Here is a 20,561-nt window from a genome sequence, read left to right on the forward strand (position 1 = left end):
AATAAAAAGCCTTAGCTTTAACTGCACCGCAGCTATAATGCGCTTCATATACCATATACAAAAATTCCTTGCAAAAACTTTGATCGTTCAGTTCTTATGGCAGCTATATGCTATATTGACTCGATCTGAACCATCTCCTCGGAGATTGCGTCATTACCTTGGACAATAATCCATGCAAAATTTGATGAAGATAATTATATATAGAATAATTCTATATAATATTTATTCTTGACACTTTTCTACTCATCAGCGTGACTTATGTCTTATTGGTTCAATTTTATTATTTCTTTCTTCACTTTTACGATAGTGTTCACGATAATGCCTCTAAATATATCGTTATTCTTTTTACCTGACACGAATTATTAAGGAAAATACTTAATTACTTGATTCAGTGTTTATGAATTGCTTATATCTTTCAAATATTACAGCGCAGGCGAATAAATATAATACTTGCAAGATTTTATCTTTGGTTAGGTTATGTCGTAGAGTTGAGCCACACACAAAAGGTAACGTAGGCTCCCACTTGAACAGCTGTGTACGCTAGTTCTTTATAATACCTCAAACTCTTAAGTATGGATCACCAGACCCACATAGATCACAGAAGTGTTTTGAGCTTACCAAAAATGCGTTAATGCGTCTATTATGAATCTCAGCCGCTTTATGATGTTCGGCGAAGCTGTAGTGACCGAGTATTACTTCAACAACTTTGATTATAAGGCAGCGTTTAAGAATTCGTTTTTTTTTTTAATGGGCTACCACCTAGACTACTACTACTTTTGGCCTATTTTTGAGTGAGGTATAATAAAGGGCGTATCTAATAAATGCTGTATACTCAAATACTTTTAGGTAATGCTATTGAAACATTGTTTTGTTAATGTTAGAGAGAAGGCACAAGTCTTCATAATCATTCATAGCTTGCTTTAATATATTCTAGTCGATGTTTGGTGACGAAGTTCGTCTTTGTGATATGCCTATTGAAATAACTGGGATTCTCAAGTAAATATAATAAAAGCTGATGAGCTAGCCAGACGAAGCACCCAACTGCCGTGTGATTGCGAGATCCCTTTGGCTTAGAGTAGAGCACAGGATATCTATTGAACTTCTTACACTGAGCAAAGTTCATCTTGCCGCAGTTCTTCCTAGACATTGTCCAATAGGCGTTCATGCGGTAAGGCCAAAAATTTTGTCGGACGCTAGTTGTCAAAATTGGATGAAGGAGGGTAAGTTGGAAACATTCAGACAATTTCACCGCCATTGTCTGGCCTTTGCAAGACTGAGGCTGAAACATCTCGGTAGTTTTACCTTCGGCAAACCAGAAGATATAACCGAAACTAGCATTAGCCGTTTCAACAAATTTGTGACAGGCTCAAAACTCTTTGTTGATTTGTAAGGGTCTTATGATTCAGCATATAGGAGTTTTTATGTACAACAACGGACCGTCGTTTAAGCTGTCCGAGTGAGATACCTCCTGTAATCAACTTCTCAACCTAACCTGATCTAGTTGAATCGCCGAAGGTTTTCCTTTCCTACAAAAAAATTATATGCCAAATTATATGGCGTAGCCTATTCGGGCTTTGTTTATTTGACAATATTAACGAGCAATACGAGTTGTTATAGTTTTTCCACTGTTTTGTAGAAAGCTCCGAACTCCGTATGTTTATGTCAGAAATTTTGACTTGTAAAAATTTAAAAATAATTACGTTAGCTTTTTTATATCGATAATAGAAGAATTTTAATTTAAAGTGTATGTAAATAGATCTTCTTAGTATTGTAATAAGCATATGAAATATTGCACAGCTTCGGCATTAGATGTTGTATTTATATAATTTATATGTAATTTGTTTTTATGTACTTGCAAAAAAATGTTACATGCATATATAACAGTATAAATGTATATATTGCCATTTTTTGTGCAGTTGTAATCCAATATATATATACATTTTTTAAAGCATATATATTTCAGTAATAACTTTTGATTCCGGCAGTTGTCAGGCAGCGCAATTTACTGCTTATATATGTATATAACTGCGCTGACCACGCATATATACTTATGTACATATATACATATGTGCGCCAAAAGTACAGTTGGCGCACCTTTCATTTAATGACTACAACACACATGGCCTTAACATGCAGTAAACAGCAGCAGGCGCAGCAACAACATCAACCAGAAAAAAAGACATTTAATTACAAAAAATAGAAAACACATCACAAATGCGTGCACTGCGCCCAACCCCCCTCTACACGCTATACCCGCTCTACCCGCTCTACCCGCTCTAGTAAGCACTGTTAGGACCTGTGCGCCCAAAATGCTGTCCAGCAACCACTTTAAATATGCGCGCATGATTTTTTTTAAACACAAGTGTATGTGTGTGTGTGGTTATGCATGCGATTGCAGCTCATCAGCAGCAGACGCCTATTACGAAAGGCAAGCGAAAGGACATTACACACACACACACATACAGCCCACACTGTCAGGATATGCGCGCTGTAGTAGCCAGCTTATGCGGCCTGAGCGCGAAAATATTTGGACTGTCGAGCTGCTGCGCTGGAGAAGGGGGGGTTGTGCGTGTGTGTGTGTGTGTGTGCGCGACAGGATGTGCTTGGCTATTGAGTGCGCGAATTAAAAATGAAATAAATGCAATAAAAACAAAACAACAAGGCAAATAGAATAAAATAAAATAATTTAAAGAGAAATGCACTGACACGAGTTAAAGTGAAAAGCAATGCTACTGTCACCACCGCTGCTGCTGCTGTACGTGTTTGTGTGTTGTTGTTGTTGGCGTAAAGGCGGCGTGTGTGAGGTGCAGGATGCGAGCAGTAGCCACGACAACCGTTTGTAAATTGGCAGTTGTTGTCTCGCACGCACACATTTCAGATCTACACATTCATATAAGTATGTATGCATGTATTTATATATACATATATTAAATACACAGCCACCTTTGCCTCGTCCCGTGCAAAAGTATAATTCGGCGCTGCAGCATTGTCGAACATGTTGTAGGCTGGCATAAATAATCAATGCATATACATACATACTTTTGCATGTTTCGAATTGTGTAAATAAATGTGAATTTGTACATGTAGTTATATGCCGTAGTCTCCTCATGTGCGCAGCATGGACATTTGGTCACTCATACGCCATGTCGGTCACATAACCACAGCTAATATGAATTGTATATACTGCTTATATACACATGCATAAATGTTGCAGCGTAGTTTTTTTATATATTTACATATTTTTTATGAACATACACACACACAATTAAATTTTTTTTATATGCAACTGCATATACATATGTGCATACTTTTAGGCGTTGGGGCGTGCCCGCAAATACGCGTTATATACTTGCATAGCCATTTATTTATTGCAAGCGCCTTAATTTATTTGCATTTTATTGTATTCTAACGTGTGTATATATTATTTTTAATTATTTAAGTTTAAAATCGTTTTTTGTGCAACGTCAAGCGCCAACATTTGCATATGCAAGCAATTATAAAAGTAAATAAATAAGCGCTTATGCGCATAAATGGCTGTTGTGCGTGGCATTACAGCACATTATTGCATTAACACCGTGTTGTTGCTAAGACCAAATAAAAATGACTCAAGCGATCAAGCGTTCACAAAATTTACATTTGAGCCTTTTTTGAATATCACCACAATGCAGCAGTCTCTGCTCTGCACCTGGCTTACTACACACGTACTCATATCTGTCAATACTATTTATGCACAGTTTTGCATAAAAGCTTTACAAAATTTATAAACACCCTGTCATTCTCATGTCTCTATTTTGTTTTCTTGTCGTCTGTCACTTCTTTATTGCCATTATCAAACCCACTAATGACAACTCTCATTTAAATTTTTAATTTATGCTGCTTTCAGTGCGCATTCAACCAGTAATTTCTTTATTTATGCACTTCTTTTCACTCGCTGTGTTTCAACCAGCTTACAACTCAACTCAATAGCGCCGTGTTGCAAAGCTTGTCGTGCGATAGCATAAATCTAAAGTAAAAATATACAATTATTAACATTTCTGTTTAGATATGCTCTTTTGTAGCAAGATCAAAGACGCAAAACTGAGCAAATTTTCTCTAGTAGAAAATGATAGATGAAAATATTCTCATACATTTTCTAAGTCATCGCCAAGTAGTGCTTTGAATTATTTTATTTTAGCTTTGTACGCTTTCATATATTACGTGTGTTAATAGGGGTAAAACAATACAACTAGAACAAACTTTAACTTTGAGGCTATTATACCCTTCACAGTTGGACTACTTGATTATCTTGATGTTGATGAGTCAACTATGGTGATCCGATATCGAGGTTCCAACAAATGAGCAGGTTCTATAGGAGTAAAGAACGTGGCAGAAATTTTCGATCGATTTTTCAAAAGCTGAGGGACAAGTTGGCATATATATACTCTGGAAAGACAGTTAGACAGACAGACAAATTGACAAGAATAATGAACTCAGCCTGTCACGCTGATCATTATATATACATTTTAAAGGGTCCACCACGTTTCCATCTCGGCGGTGTTATAAACATTGTGGTAAACTTAATATAGGGTTGAGGGTACAATTAGTCAGATTGGGTGCATGATTTTTCACAATCAATATGGAAACTAATACACTACGTATATTCATACTCTATTCATATACTTATCACCCATATCACTATTTCACATTTATCAAAGATACTACTACTATACGACACATTTAACCGCCAACTTTGCTACGTCACAAAACCGGCTGCAACTACAGCAAAAACAACTCCAAACAAATTTTAGTCGAAAAGTCAAAAAGAAACAAAAAAAACAAAACGGCAGTACAAACTCCCGGCTTTTGCGTCTAGGCGAAAGTATGAGTTTGTTACTCTTATTTGTGTGCGCGCGTGTTACAACAACTGCAACAATAGTTGTTGGCGACCAGGTGGCGGCTGAGATGAAACACGATAGACGCAACACAACATAACGCAGCACAACACAACATAGCACAACTGTTACGCACACCCACACCCAAGTATAATAACAAACCATTAACGAAGCAAAATATTTGCAACAAAAACGGACAACAATTCGCATACAATAAATACTTGATAGATATAGATTTTTTGCAGCTGCCGCCAAGAGCAAAGCAGCCGACCAAAAAGCGAATGTGTGCAGCATGAATTGCCAGCACCCTTTCACTACATCACCTCCACCGTTAGTGCGCGTTGCGCTTGCCGCATCATCGACAGCAGCAGCTGAGCGAACGCACAACGGGTTGCGGCGCGGCACACATGGGCTACAGTTTTGTTTTCATACTGGTTGTTGCTGTTGTTTTTTGTCTTGTAATAGTCATTTTGTTGGTTTTCTATACGCGCCTCCATCGCAATCAGCGAGTTTAGGTTCAACGAGTGCGTTGGCCTTGGTGTGTTGTCAACAAGCGCCACACTGTGTAGGCGCCAAATGGATTTAAAAGGCGATATGAATGCTTGTGTTCATGTCCGTGAGTGTGTGTATATTTATAGTACTTTTATATGCGCATGCATGTGTGTATGTGTCAACTGTCATTGCACTTGCTGATTACATGCATACATACATATGTATACTTGTATATTGACTCGGGAAAGTTTAGTCCATAGTTAAATACACTTGCTTTTAGATATAGGCGCGCGTGTGAACATTTGTGTTTGTGTGTGCGTATGTGTGCTTACTGAAATGTTTGCGTTGCTTAAATTGTTTAATTGCTCAAATTAATTAGTGAAATTTTTTTCAGAAATTTGATAAAAATAAGAAAAAACGTTAACTTCCCCTACACAGGTTCAAGTTTTCTTAAAAGAGCAGTTTTTTGATCGAACAGTTTGTATGGCTGCTATATGCTATAGTGATCCGATCACAACAATTTTTTCGTATATTGTAGGGTCGTCTTGGAGAATAATGCATGTCCAATTTCGTGATCCTTGTCAAATAAAAGAAATTTCCTTGCAAGAACTGGATTTTGATCCCTCAGTTTGTAAGACAGCTATAGACTATAGCTGTCCAATCTTGATAATTTCTTCAGAGATTGGTTCGTTGTCATAAACAAAAATGTTTGTTATTTTTAGTGAAGCTATATTGTCAAGTAAAAAAGTTGTCCATACAAGCACATAATTTTGATCGTGCAGCTTGTATTGCAACTATATGCTATAGTGGTTCGATATCGGCGGTATTGACGAAGGAGTAGCTTTTTTAAGGAGAAAATAATGTGTGCAAAATTTCAGATCGATATCTATAAATTTTAAGGGATTAGTTTGTGTATATAATATATTATACATACAGACAGACATACGGATTTAGCTAAATCGATTCAGCGCATTATGCTGCTATTTTAATTTTACACTGTATAAGGTCTCTGGCAGTCTGGTTTAAATCTCGCCACAACACAGAGTTTTGCAATATTTACATTGCTGATATCTCTATCATTACCACACCTTTCAGCTATTGTTCTTGCTGGCAACATTAATCTTACTTACTCGTACCAAAAGCAAAACAAAGCAGAAATGTTAAAAAGTCAGCTTTTGACAACTTTATCACACACATTACGCATATGTATGTGTGTTTTTATAAAAATTTATTTACATAGCTTTCCAACCCGCTTGTACTGGCAAATTTTTTGTTTTAGAAGCTAGCGTTAAAATTTATGTATGCTAAAAAACCACAAAAAGACAGCAAGTGCTATCGCACAACAAACTCACACACATACACACGCAGTGTTGTATTCAAAGGGCAGCACCCGCTTACCAACAAGCGCAGAGTATTCACGGAAAAAACGCCAGCAAACAAGTTGAACATAGAAAAAAGCGAAAATATGCTATATGTGAGCGTGGAAATGTGCCCATATGTCAACATACAGTTGAAAAGTTACCCCAAGTCAGAATTGTGGAATCACACAAAACAAGCAAATGTTCAAAAATACACACGAGCGTATTTAGTGATGTATTTCTGCCTTTAAGCGTGTAAGTATGTGGCGGTTGTGTGTGCACCCACATGCCTAACTGACAGTTGCGCCTGTTTGAAACCTAAGCCGGGAACGATTAAATATGCGCGCGCCCATTATAGGCTTCAATGCAAACAAAAGCGCCCCCTTCCGCTCGAAACTATTCACAAAGCATGCGCTGTCACTCCACGCGGCAAGCGGGGTTCGCACTCACTGACTCGAGCAGCGCGATGCTTTGCTGCTGGTTTTATCACATTTCGGTGTGTTGTTGGGTCGTGTTGCATAAAAAGCAAGGCGAAAGCTTCAAGCACCAACTGCCGTTGCTACACAACATCCCCTCCGCCGTTGAGACTACGCTTTGCCATATTTTTATCTACACATACTTTACTTTTAATTTAAGCCCTTGTTTATTCAACATTTTGCCTTACCCACACAGTGTCCGCTTTCAACTACATAAGTAATTCTAGCCCCCTGCCGCTCATTATCAAAAACTAAAAATTTTATAAAAATATTTAATGGGAGCAGGACACTCATTGCAAACTGTAGAAACTATACAACTGTCATTAAAACTGTTTTCGGTTATTATTTTGAAAACTTAAATTTGCACACAAAAAATATATTATTTGCAATTTTTTTGTGGTATAGTGAGTTGACAACTTTAGACCGTACATCTGTTAGAGTTAGGTCTGCTCTTGATTTCCTGTTCAAATTACAAATGACTTCAATATTATAATGGCTGATTCATATAAACTTTTGTTTTGCTTTGCTTCAGTTTTTTGCATTGACAGAGAAGTTCGATATCGAGGCAAGGCAAAGCAAAGCGAAGCAAAATATTGGGCAATTCTCATCTTATTCTACTTGCTCAAGCAACAGTCGCCATTTTTATTAGAGGGAAGCACGGAAAGCAACGCGTTTTTTTTCACTTCACTGCTAGAGCAGCCGTAACTACTCCAAAGATTGTTTGTATGTATTTGTTTTTTTGACTTTAAAGGGTTACATGGGTTTCATGGCTTCAAAAAATTTGTTCTTTTAATGTCTTTTTTAGTTCTATAACATCTCTACAAAATTGTTTTAAATGCTCAAGTTGAACCATGTAACAGTTTTGGAGATGCAGCCTTAAAGAGTTGTGCGCTCGAGATCAGATATATGGTCACTTAAAAATTAAACGCGTTTACTCTCGAAACTGTGTCTTCAAGGTCGGTTGTCAAGATTTCTCGCCAACACCTCAACCGATCTATATGAAATTTTACACAGATCTTCGAGATATAATTTATAAGTTCCTAAACGAACGATATCTTTTTCAAATACAACTACTTAAAAAAGTAACGAGAACTTTTCAGCAAAATTTACATTTTTTGTGCGTCAAATATATAATTTTCACTTTTTTCCCTTTGTTCAATGCCTAGTTTATGGTCTTAATTAACACAAGTATTTTTTTTTCTTTTTACTTCATATGACCTTGTAAGTAATTCTGCTGCCAACGCGGAGGCACCTTGGAGTTTTGAATATTTTTCTTGGAATATTTCACAAAATCTTTATAAAATATGTATCTTTGTAATAAAAAAGTTTTTATATAAAATATTTAAATTTTTATATGAAAAAACAAAAAATTATTGCAAATATAATTTTGCTCGAGGAAACCTACGTAACCCACTAAAATTCTTTCTCGAAATTAAATCATTTAATATTAAGAACAAATTTTATTAACCATCCGAGAATTACATAGCAAACGAGATAATTGCAACAAAAATTCGTTATCACAGTGCGGAAGCAAATTAAGTAAAGCTCAAACACAGCCGGTTGAAAGAATATTCGATTTTTTTGTAGGGAATTCTTTAATAGCGCTTTGATGAGCAAAATACCTGATAAACTGTGCTTTTTTACAAAATCCAAGATCACAAATATTTCTATATGTATTCTGTAAGTTTCGTTTAACCAAAACCCGACGACTGGTATATGGAAAGTTTGAAGTTAGGAAAAATGACGCTAGAAGACACACATCGCTCGTCGTGATTCCCGTTACAGTGTTATCAGTTTAAGATCTCTGGCGGTGAGGCAGAAGCTTTAACTATCTACCAAATCCCGAAAATGGACCTTCGTTAAATGTTTTTAAGGTTTTTTAGTTCTTCTTTTACTTTCACAAGTGTGTGGATGTATCTCTTCTACATGGAGCTGAGTCTGATATCTCGTCGTAATAATATCCATTATGTATGATCATTTTCAGATTGTATCAACTTCTGGCAAAAGTTACTTGAATTGCTAATCGATATTTTAAGTATCGGTTCGATAATTTATTTTTTAAGGGTTTTCTAAAAAAAGCAGAACACGTAAGCTGCTTCATGGATTGAAAGTAATAATTTTGTAAATACTACGAAAACAGCTATTTTAGTGACTTTCAGGAACAGTCTACACCACTTGAAAGTTTTTCTATATTCAGAAGATGTCGAAGATTTTTATGCATATATTAGCATGTTAAGTTTAGAAATTAGTATTAAATATGGTATATTTAAAGGTGTTTGTAAGCCTGCTTTAAGTTGTCTAAAAATCTCAAAATGCCTTCTAAAGCAAGCTTTGGTATCAAAGATCTCTATTATATGAGCCAAAACTATTGGAATAAACAAATACATACTCTACATATATTTGTATATATACATATGTAACTGTATCTACTCTTAATACACTATGCATATCACTTGACCTAAGTGGATGCATTGTATGAGATTTCTATGCGACTTGCGCTGCAGAATACCAAATATGAAAAATACATATGTATGTATATATAATATAAAGAAAATGAAAACAAGTAAAAACGTTAACTTCGGTTGCACCGAAGCTATAATACACTTCAAAGGTGTGTTTTCTACAGCATAAAGGGGTATAAAAAGACTATATCTTGATTTTGATTTGGCAGTTTATATGGCAGCTATAAGTTATAGTGATCTGATCTTAACAGTTTCTACGGATATTGTATTATTGGCTCATATAATAATTCGTGCCAAATTTCGAGAAATCAATATCTCGTCAAATGAAAAAGTTTTCCCTACAAGCAATTAATTCCGATCCTTCGTCATGCTGATCATTTATAATGTCTCCGACTTTTCCTTCTGTCCTTCCTTGATGTTACAAACTTTGTGGTAAACTTAATATATGCTATACAGGGTATAAAAATATGTATGCGCATCGTGTGAATGCAGGCATTAAAAGTATTGCATTGTTGAGGAGAAAAAATAACAAGAATACAAAAAATCAAAAAAGAACAAAGCACAATATAAATAAAAATAAGATGACAGAAAGAAGAAAAAACATGAAAAAATGCAAAACATAATAACAGCACACAGTACAAGCGCAGTAAGCGCATAAAAACAATAATAACAACACGAGAGATAAAAAGCATTTAACCAGTAGCTATAGCCTGGCACAACATTGTGGACCCAGCACAACACAAGCAACGCCAAGGCACCGAAGTGCAGCAGGAAAAAACGTGCCATGACTTGACAGAGGATAGACGCTGTTTTCGTTGATTTTTGCTCGTGTTCCTTCCTGCGGAGCGATATATAAAAACAAATGACGGAATAACAAAAATACAAAATTCGTCGAGACACACATATGCAAGCATAATAGCACACACACACACACACATATGAATATAAGAGAACACATACATATGCCGCATAAGCGTACACAGTTTATACATACATGTAAGTGCATTATATCGTGTAGTAAGTGTAACAACTGCATAGCAATAGCAACAACATGCAGGAATAACAAACATGCAGCAACCAAGCGGAGACTGCAGCGAGTAGGCAGTATAATGCTGCAGTAACAGTCAAACAACAACATTAGAAGTCAACTTCGTAGTCAAAAAAATATAAATTCATAAGAATAATATTGCTATAACACGAAAGAAATAAAATGGCGAAAACTACACTCTCCGCTATCCCCACTAAAAGGCCGCCCTCAAACGCTGCGGGAAAAACTTCTTGCCTTCTTGCCTTTGTTATTATTATTTTTTATTTTTTGCGCTACAAAGCTTGCACTATACGCGTTTAAATGCAATATTTTTTGATTGCTGCCAAAAGCAACAAAAATCGACTAAGCAGTTATGCAGCTCAAGCTTCGTATTCTCAAGAGGTGCACTCTTCTTCTCTAGCATTTTCGTATGGCTTGACGCACATTAAAATGAAATATTTATAGTAAAAGTGTAAGGTGGCGGTTGAAACGCTCATATGTTCCGAAAAATTATGTGGGTAATGCTGAAAAATGCATTACAAGTAAGGACGCTCGCTCGCACAACGCAAACCTCTCTCTTCAAATACTTAAGACTGGCATTCTTAAGATTTTAATGCAAAATTGCACGAATTTTTATAGTTTTTTCGGAAACTACTTTTTCACCATGCCGATAAGTTTAAAACATATTCATGTATTGTAAATCTTTTCATTGAAAGATTTTTTAAATATAGATTTTTTTTTTTGAATTCAGGCATTCGAAATTTTTTTTTCCAGTTCATTAGTCATACTTGCAGTAAAAAATAGTTTAATTAGCTGTACTTTCTTATTAAGAGTACTTATATTACATCATGAGAATAAATAGCTAAGCTTTTAAGCTTTCCATCAAAGCTTTTCTCCCGATATGCAATCTAAATAAACCACTTTTTTCAAAAGGTCAAAAAAAATTTACAGATACCACACAAGCTTTTACATAAAAGCTCATAATATGTATGTTAATGACCAAGCTTTCATTCAAAACTTTCATCCCGACATAAACTTTAAGTAAACAAATTTTGGAAACAGTTAAAAGCATATAATATGAATGTAAATGACCCACCGGCAGTCAATTCCACTGATGAATTTGTTAAAAAAATGCATTCATGGACATTCATAAAAATATGGATGAAATGAGAATTTATGTAAGAATCCTAAATTAATTTAAAAGAAACATATATATATATACTTTTTAAACAACATTATTGTATCACATAATTGCAATTTTAAGCAAATTTAACTAAAGTGTTCTTTCATTAAAAATTATTTACGTATTAAAAAATCACTTATTATTTCGAATTGAAAACGTCTGCCAAATGAAAACTTTTGATATTCGAATACTTTTGTGTAGAATATCGTTTGAGCTTTCATTAATTAAATAAAGCTTTTAAACATTTTAAAAATATTCATATATTGATCAGCAGAATTTTAAACTTTAAAATGTTAACTGCGGTTTGGTATAGTTTTAGCTTTATACATAGAGCTTTTATAAAGCTTTAATGGGGTTTTTCCATTTCAAAAAGTTCATATATTTGAATATATGCCAAAATTAGAATTTTCGATATCTGGACGTTTTCGTGTAAAATAAAAAGCTTTCTTAAATTGAATAAAGCTTTCACCTATTTTACATAATTTCATTCTAATCAGCGGAACTCAATGCATTAATATGTTAGCTGCCATTGCGTGTAGATTTAATTTTATACATGAAGCTTTTATAAAGCTTTAATGGTGTTTTCTATGCCAAGAAGCTCAGAAGCTCATATGTTTTAATATCTTATATACATTTTACATACAATTAAAGAGTCAGTATATTTGCCATATTTGTTCTCCACTTTCACCAAGTATTATACATTTGCCACTCGGCACTGTTTGTGATGCCCCTGCTACAGCTTAACCATGCTCATATGTGTGGAATTCTTTTTGCTCGTTCGTTGTCATCATAAGCCGCTTATACAAATAGTAGCATTTTTGCGCATTTTAACTGAATTATTCACGCATTCACCTAAAGACCCTAGACAACCACAACAACAACAAACAATGATGCATATGACACATACGTAGCGCAATGCCATAAACTTTGCGCCCTGACTAAATGCAAAAGGCAACAAAGCAGCTGCGTGTGAAATTTGTATGTGTGTGTGATTGCTAGCGTCTACATAGCACGTCTAAATAAGTTAGAATTTGCACGTGATTCGCAATGCATTCGTCTGCGTGCAAATGCCTCACTGTTCTTACTAGCCTTCTTGCTTTGCGCCCTTCGCATGCGTGTTCTCTTTGCCACTTGGCCAACTTGCCAACTCAACAGACATTGCGTGAGAATGTGGAAAATGCGTTGACACTTTGCCCTTTTTGGCGCCGGCCACACTGCACGTGTTCGCATTTAGGGTGGAAAATTTAAAGCTTAACGCATGCTTGCCTATCTACAAACAAACACACACTCACATATACCTACATATATAATAGAGTATAAGCAGAGGCTCGTAGGTGTGCGTATGCGTGTCGCTAAGTCGCATTTCGTACGCACGGTTGCACTTGGCACCTACGCTACACTTTGCATTGATAGTGTTTCTGTAATACGAATTATTGTAGTTGCTTTTTGTTGTTATTTTTTCTAACACTTGCGTTTGTTCGGAGTGTGGAAGAGAAAAATTAATACCGACAAATATTTAACTTTGTGAAAAAGCCGACCTTTTCTTTGACTTGTGACCAGTGCAAAGCTTTTATAAGCAGATATATAGCATATACCGACACCTATACATATACATAATACTTTTTTTTAGACAACGGTACTTATGTATATACCAAGCTCTGTATTGTTTTGCATTTTTTTGAACTATTTGCTCTGAAGTTCCACCTTTCGCCGCCTTTGCACCGGTTTACTGTCTGCCATATTTGCCCCTTCATTAGCACTGCCTTACTTTTAACGACCCTTTGGTGCAACCTTTTTATCCCTATTTTTAATTTTTCATATTTTTACTTTTCTATTTTCGAATTTGTGTTCATATTTGTTGGCACTTTGCACTTTCATGTCGCGGGTGTTTAATATTTTGCTAAATTGCATTTTGAAATTCATTTAGCGGTAATTGCATTAGTCGCGTTTGACATGATTTGCTTGTAGGGCAAAGATCTCTTAGTTTACTTACTTAGATAGTGTGATTTACTGTTGTTTAAACAACTACAAAAGACACACAAATACGAAAATGTTCAAAGCATTTAGCTGCAATACTTTAAGCTTAAATGTTTACAATGCACAGTTTATAATTCCTTTTGTTTTTGTACTAAACTAAATCGGGCACTTATGAGCCAAAAAAGCAAAAAAATAAAAATAAAAATAAAAGACAAAAAAAAAAAACAAAATTTAAACAATATAAAGAAAGCAACAACAAAAGCCGATTGTTGCCTGGGTGCAAATGTTCAAAAGCGGTTTGTCGCCAAACACTTTGGCGCGATTTATTTATTCAAAGTCTTATAAAAAAATATAAGGTGCTAAATTGGCTTTACAATCAATAAAAGCGGTATTTTGGCTATTATAAGGCAACCGCAATGGTGTAATAAATCCATCAATACTGCATAGCTAAAGGCTTGGCCGAGTTTTGTCAATATTCGTGGGGTGTGTCTTGATGTTTTCTAAAAATCTTTAATTCGCTTAGGTAAAAGAGACAAATGGCGAATTTGTTGAGCAACTTTTTAATTCGAAAATTCACACGAATGTTTACAATTCGTAGCTGGGAGACGAGCGAATTAGATATAATTGCATATTAAAGTTTGTTGTCTTACCATAAAAAATCTGGATTGCAAAACGTGTACATATATATATTTTTTTATACCTTGAACAGGGTATATTAAGTTGCCTATGAAGAACACACCCAAATCACACCCTGTGGTGTTTCCACAGTACCTATGTAGTTTAGATAATATATGAATGGTCATCTGTCCATCTGTCTGTTTATACGTTAACTAGTCCCTCAGTTGTTGATATATCGATCTAAAATTCTGCGTATGTCTTTTTCTCTGCAAGAAGCTACTCATTTATCGAAACCGATATCGGACCACTAAAGCATAAAGTTGTCATGCAAACTGAGCAATCGAAATCAAATCCATATATGGAAAAGTTTTTATTTAACGAGATACCTGTAATAAATTCGCCATAAATTATTGTCCAAGACAGTGTTGCAGACTCCAAGCATATTTTTCTGGCATATAATATATATAGTATATCATATAGCTGTCATACAAAATGTTTGATTCAAAGCAAGTTTTGTATGAAAAATTTTTGGTTTTTGACATGCATTCTGCATGAAATTCAGCATAGATTATTGTACAAAACAACATTAAAATTCCCGAAAAAATTGTCAAGATCGGTTAACTATAGCATATAGCTAATATACAAATAGAAAAATCAAAATTAAGATAACAGGTCTCTTTATAGCCTTTTGTGCTATAAGAAATGCATTTGTATACCCTTCACAGATAGCTTTGGTGCAGCCGAGGTTAACATCTTTTTCTTCTTTTTTTAGATTTTGATTTTTGTAACAAATGTGTATGTACATAAAGTTTTTTCTGGTTGTAAATTATTATAACCGCATTAAAAATTATATGTACACAAAAAACATTGAGCGCTGATATATGTTCATTCAAAAATCAAGTACAACAACAATAACAAATTAACTTGCACTTGTATCCGCAAGCAGCACAAACCTCTGTAAGCTTTTTCCTTCGATAAGATTCTAATACTCACTCATGTGGACTTAAATGCATATAACAAATTACATATATGAAAAGCTTACATACAAACATACATATATACACCGCAGCCAATTATCAATCTAACAATTTCGCTATACAACATTTGCCATTTGCTTGTTTTTTGCATTGACATTTATACATTTGGTCTGCTCATCCATCACTTTCATTGCATACGTTTGTTTGATAGCCAAAGGCAGAGCTATATTTACAAACACACGCGTGTACAAACATACATACGTATATATCATATATGCATAGATATATACCATATATTTTATATATATATATATATATATTGTATAAATGGTATATATATATAGTATATATTTATGCAATATTTTATAGTGCCATATCGCTGAGCCAGTTTGTCTGCCAGCGCGTCGCTTCGCCTGCTAATCAGTTAGCCACACCGTCAGTCAGCCAGCCGGTGTGTGCTCGACCGATATACTTACACACACATCTACATATGTGTGTGTTATCTATGCGCCTGCAATGCGAAATGCTTTCAACTTCTTATCAAATGGCAGTAAATAAACGCCAATAACAATAATAACCGCCAATCTATAAAAGAAGAAATACAAAAACAAAAAAAAAATTATTTATTTGCTATATTTATATTTATACAAGTAAACGCATACCAAACTATAGCAAAAACAACATGGTTCTGTAGACTATGTATGTACATATATATACATTTATATATATGTAAACAACGGTGTGACGTTCGGCGTCTGTGTATTGTTTTGTTCCTGCCAATCATTTTATTTCTACTTTTTTAAATAGTATTTTTCCTGTTTTTACTTATTATTATTTTTGTAAATTTTCTTGCTAATGTGTATTATTTTATTATTTCTTTTTTTTTTTTTTTTTTTGTTTCGTTTCATATTTATTTTTAGCTTGTTGTTTGTATTTGATTCGCTAGCGTTCTACAGCTGATAAGCGAAAAGAAAGTTCAATTACGAGCGAATAATTTAAATATTTTTAGTTGTTTATTACGCTTTCGTTTGTTATTTGCAGGCAAGATTTGCATTTTATTTCATTCCAATCAGACGCCAAGCGACTTTTTTTGTTCTTTCATTTACAATATGTATGTATGTATGCCTGCTTTACATTGGTTTTGCTTTTATTTTAATTCTTGCTATTTTAAGCGTATTCATGTCTTTGCTATAAGAAACGTTGACACTGCTTTTGTTGGTGGATTGTACTAAGCAGGTGTAAGCAATTTTGTTGAGTTTAGAAAGAGACACTTTTCGAACTAATATTAAAAAATAATATTACGAGAGTTTTTGTAATAAGTTTCCTAAATTTCGCGGGCTTTGATATTTATTAATTTAATATTTAGTGCGAATAGACGCTAGCTCTTTTCAAATGCAGTAATTTCCGCGAAAAAATAATTGTTTAACCTGTACTTACTTTTAGTAACATTTTCATTTAATAATTTTGTATAAGGTGTGGAAAAAACGATACATATAATTGAGCTTCTTTTTTTTCTTTAAAAATGATAATACTGAATTTTTAACTATATTTTACACAATAATATTATTTATTTTTTATTATTGGCGACCAAGTCGATGTATATTTTCAATAAACTGAATATTTTTATATGCTGCGCTTGGAGGTAGGCAACATTTCACGTTGAAATGAAAATATTGCCTACCTTTAGGATGATTTCAAATATACTAAAAAATCAAACATTTTAATATTACTAATTGTAACTTATTAATTCATACACCATTGCTTTTGGAAAGAAATATTTTTAAATAATACTAAATAAATGTATATTTACATATATATAACTTAAAATATGGCATATGAATATGTAGCGTATATGAAAAGTATAGGAGGAGATTAAATAGCTCGCAATGCATTTCTTAAAACACAGTTTAGTATTTTAAAACAATAGCAATCGAAAACTTTTGTACCAAAACTTCAAAAACAATACAGTATTTTAGAAATATAAAAATCGAAAATTGTTCTAATAAAAGTTTTTACTTTAGAGATATTTTTCAAAAACAAAAATAGGCAAGCAAATTTGCAACTACAGATATGATTTTACTGTAACGATTGCTTGCGTACAGTGTATGAATAGCAAAAAATAAAAATACTAAACAGCAAAAAATACTTCTATTTGCTTCAACTATTTCGCCTGTCTCAACAACTATGGTACATACGTAATACCCTGTTGCTTAGTTTCATTTTATATTTTTGCCTTTTTCGCTATTGTTTTGGCTAGTCGGTGTGTCTTTATTTTGGCGCAGTGTTTAATTTCCTAGTAATTCAAATTTAGATACTCTATTTTCACTACAGATACTGTTGTCGTTAAACTTATTATTAGTAACATATATTTTAGGGATGAGTTTTATAAAGGTGTTACGCATCATTATATATTTTCTATGTCAATACTGACAAATTATCACTATATAATAAGACGATGTGAGAAATTTTTTACGATAAATATTAGCAGCTAAATGAAATTTTGTATTCCAGCTTCAAAAAAACTCGTTAAACTTTCAGACCCGTGTTTGTATACCATCTGCTTGCATAGCAAAAAATTAAAATATTTTAGTAAACAGTTTCTGAAATGTCAGTACTGGTTATATAACCAGCATATGCTCTGATGTTTCGTCGTCCAAGTCGGTTCGAAAGTGAGTGCTGAAAAAGTAACTGATACCTTAGTAATTATGAAGAGCTATTATATAGAGCCTTAAGGCGTTGCATGGGTTTCCTCGAGCAAAAAGCGGCCTATTTTTGATACCTTTTTTTCATATAAAAAATGAAGTATTTTATTCAAACTTTTAACTATCTCAAAGATATGTATATATTTTGCAAAGATTTTGTGAAATTTTCAAAAGAAAATATTGAATATTTGGCCATTGCGATGACATTTCGGCAGGCCCTCGGAAAAAAGTTGTCTCGGCGTTGACAGCAGAACTTCTTACAAGATCAAATTAAGTAAAAAAACTAAAAAAAAAATAACTATATATATATACATACTTGTTTTAATTAAGACCATAAACTAGCTATTGGACTAGACATATTAGACATTTCTCGAGTTTTTTGTTTTTTTGGGAAATATTTATAATTGAACATTCTTCGTTCAAGACCTTATAAATTATATCTCGATGAAATGTTTAAAATTTCATTAGGACCGGTTGAGTAATTCCCAAGAATTCCCGACAATCTACTTTAAAAAAACAGTTTCGAGAAAGACGCTTTTAAAATTTTAAGTGACTATATAGCTGACCTCGACGCGCAAATTTTGGTGACTGCATCTCCAAAACTGTTACTCTGATCAACTTGACAACATTATGATTAAATTCAGAGTAATCATAGTCGGCCGACCTCGTTACCTAATATACTATCCTTAAAGTTTTCCATTTGGCAGATTGTAGCAATATTTAAAAACAATTAACTAAATAACTTCACTCTCAAACATGCCACTGCCATGGCAGATTCACATAAATATTTTACTATTAATTACAAGGCCAACGAAATTTCAACGGCACGTCGTTTTCCGGCTCGTCTCGTACGTAACTCATTAACTCACCGCATTTCACGGCAATATTCAACATAGTTGCAAAGTATTTGCTATTTTCGTTTGCATTTTTTCTCATTACACAGAGCATTTCTGCAGGAGCATTTCGTTTAGTGGCGATTTCTACGCTTTTGTTGTTAATGAACTTCTCTCGTTACCGGCCACCGCGCGCTCACGTACATGAAAGTGAAAACTAACTAACTAACTGGCAAACAAGAACTTCAGCAAAGTAGTAAAAATTACAACAACACCAAATCAGTTACGCTTGCTACTAAGTCACCAGTGGCGTAGTTAGTGTTCCTTATTTCTTATATATATTTCCTTTTGCGCCACTATTTCTTCATATTCTACCGACAATTCGTTGCTCCTTGTTTGTCTGAGCAACCGGCGAATATACAGCAGCCATAAATATTTGCAGCTTACCCCAACATAACCTAGTAGCACATGCTTGCTGCCGCGCCAATCCTTCCCACACCGCAACGCACCGCACCACACACGTGGCAACCTACAGTCCAATTCGGCAGACTACTCGCTGTCGCACCGCGCGCCCCGTCCATAATCCCGGCAGCATCTGTGCTACGCGCCATGCAAAACTAGTTTCGCTACGGTTTATTATTACCATTTTGTGACTTTCTTGTTGCTGTTGTTGTTTTTTTTTTATTATTATTTTTTTTTGAAAATTTCGTTTTGGTTTTCGTTACGGTTTTCGCTTGGTTAGTTAGCGCTAGCAACAAAAGTTGGCTGCCGCACTGTGTGTCTGTGTGTTGTTCTTGTTGTATTGCTGGCAGACGACGACGAGACAAGCAGGATTAAAAAGGATAGCTGAGTTGCTAAATAGACAAAACAGAGTTGATGTTGCTGATGTTGCCGGTGCTTTTGGCAGTGGTAAATATTGCTGTGTTGGCAACAAAAGTGGCATGACGGCAACTAGAACCCGCTCACACCACAAATATCAAACCCGGCAATAACAAAAAGAAACAAAGCGCACGCTTGCGTGTGTTCCTGGAAATGCTGAAAAGCTGTTGCCTGCTTCATTTTCCACTTTCCTCTGGGCCATCAGCCGACATGCAGACACAGACGCACACACACATACACATGCATATTTCATAGATCTCTGCACATTTCTCGACGTTTGCCGCACAATTCCGCAGTTCGCGCGTATGTGTGTGTGTGGTATGTGTAGCGGCATTCCAGCGTATGCACATAAATATGCCAGCATGTTGTTCTTATACACTTCCATTGCACTATTACACTTTTGCACCGTCGCGTTGCCGCATTCTTGTTGTTAATTTGTTGTAGCAACAAGATTCGCTTTCATTTGACGGCTTTTGAAAGCCTCCAGCTTTGCCATATGCTTTTTTCTGCCTCTCGCTAGTTTTGCATTCGTGGAAATTTGGGTTAAGTTGTCAGCACTGTTGGCGTCGTGTTGTTTCAGTTCGTGTTTTGAAGTGACAGTTTTAGGTTTTTATTTCGAATTTGATGGAGTGCAGCGCTTTTGTCTCTTTATTGCATTCGTAACTAGGTGAAGTGAATTTGGATTGAATATTCATATTTCTTTAGC

At 34.7% G+C, this 20,561-nt stretch overlaps 1 protein-coding gene across 6 annotated transcripts in view; it reads left to right on the forward strand.

Moving 5' to 3' along the window:
- jim overlaps positions 1-20,561 on the forward strand; it is a 170,447-nt gene that overhangs the window by 113,276 nt on the left and 36,610 nt on the right. The gene's annotated exons all lie outside the window — the stretch shown is intronic.

This window comes from Bactrocera oleae, chromosome 6 (assembly GCF_042242935.1).
Source record: "Bactrocera oleae isolate idBacOlea1 chromosome 6, idBacOlea1, whole genome shotgun sequence".
Lineage (NCBI taxonomy): Eukaryota > Metazoa > Arthropoda > Insecta > Diptera > Tephritidae > Bactrocera > Bactrocera oleae.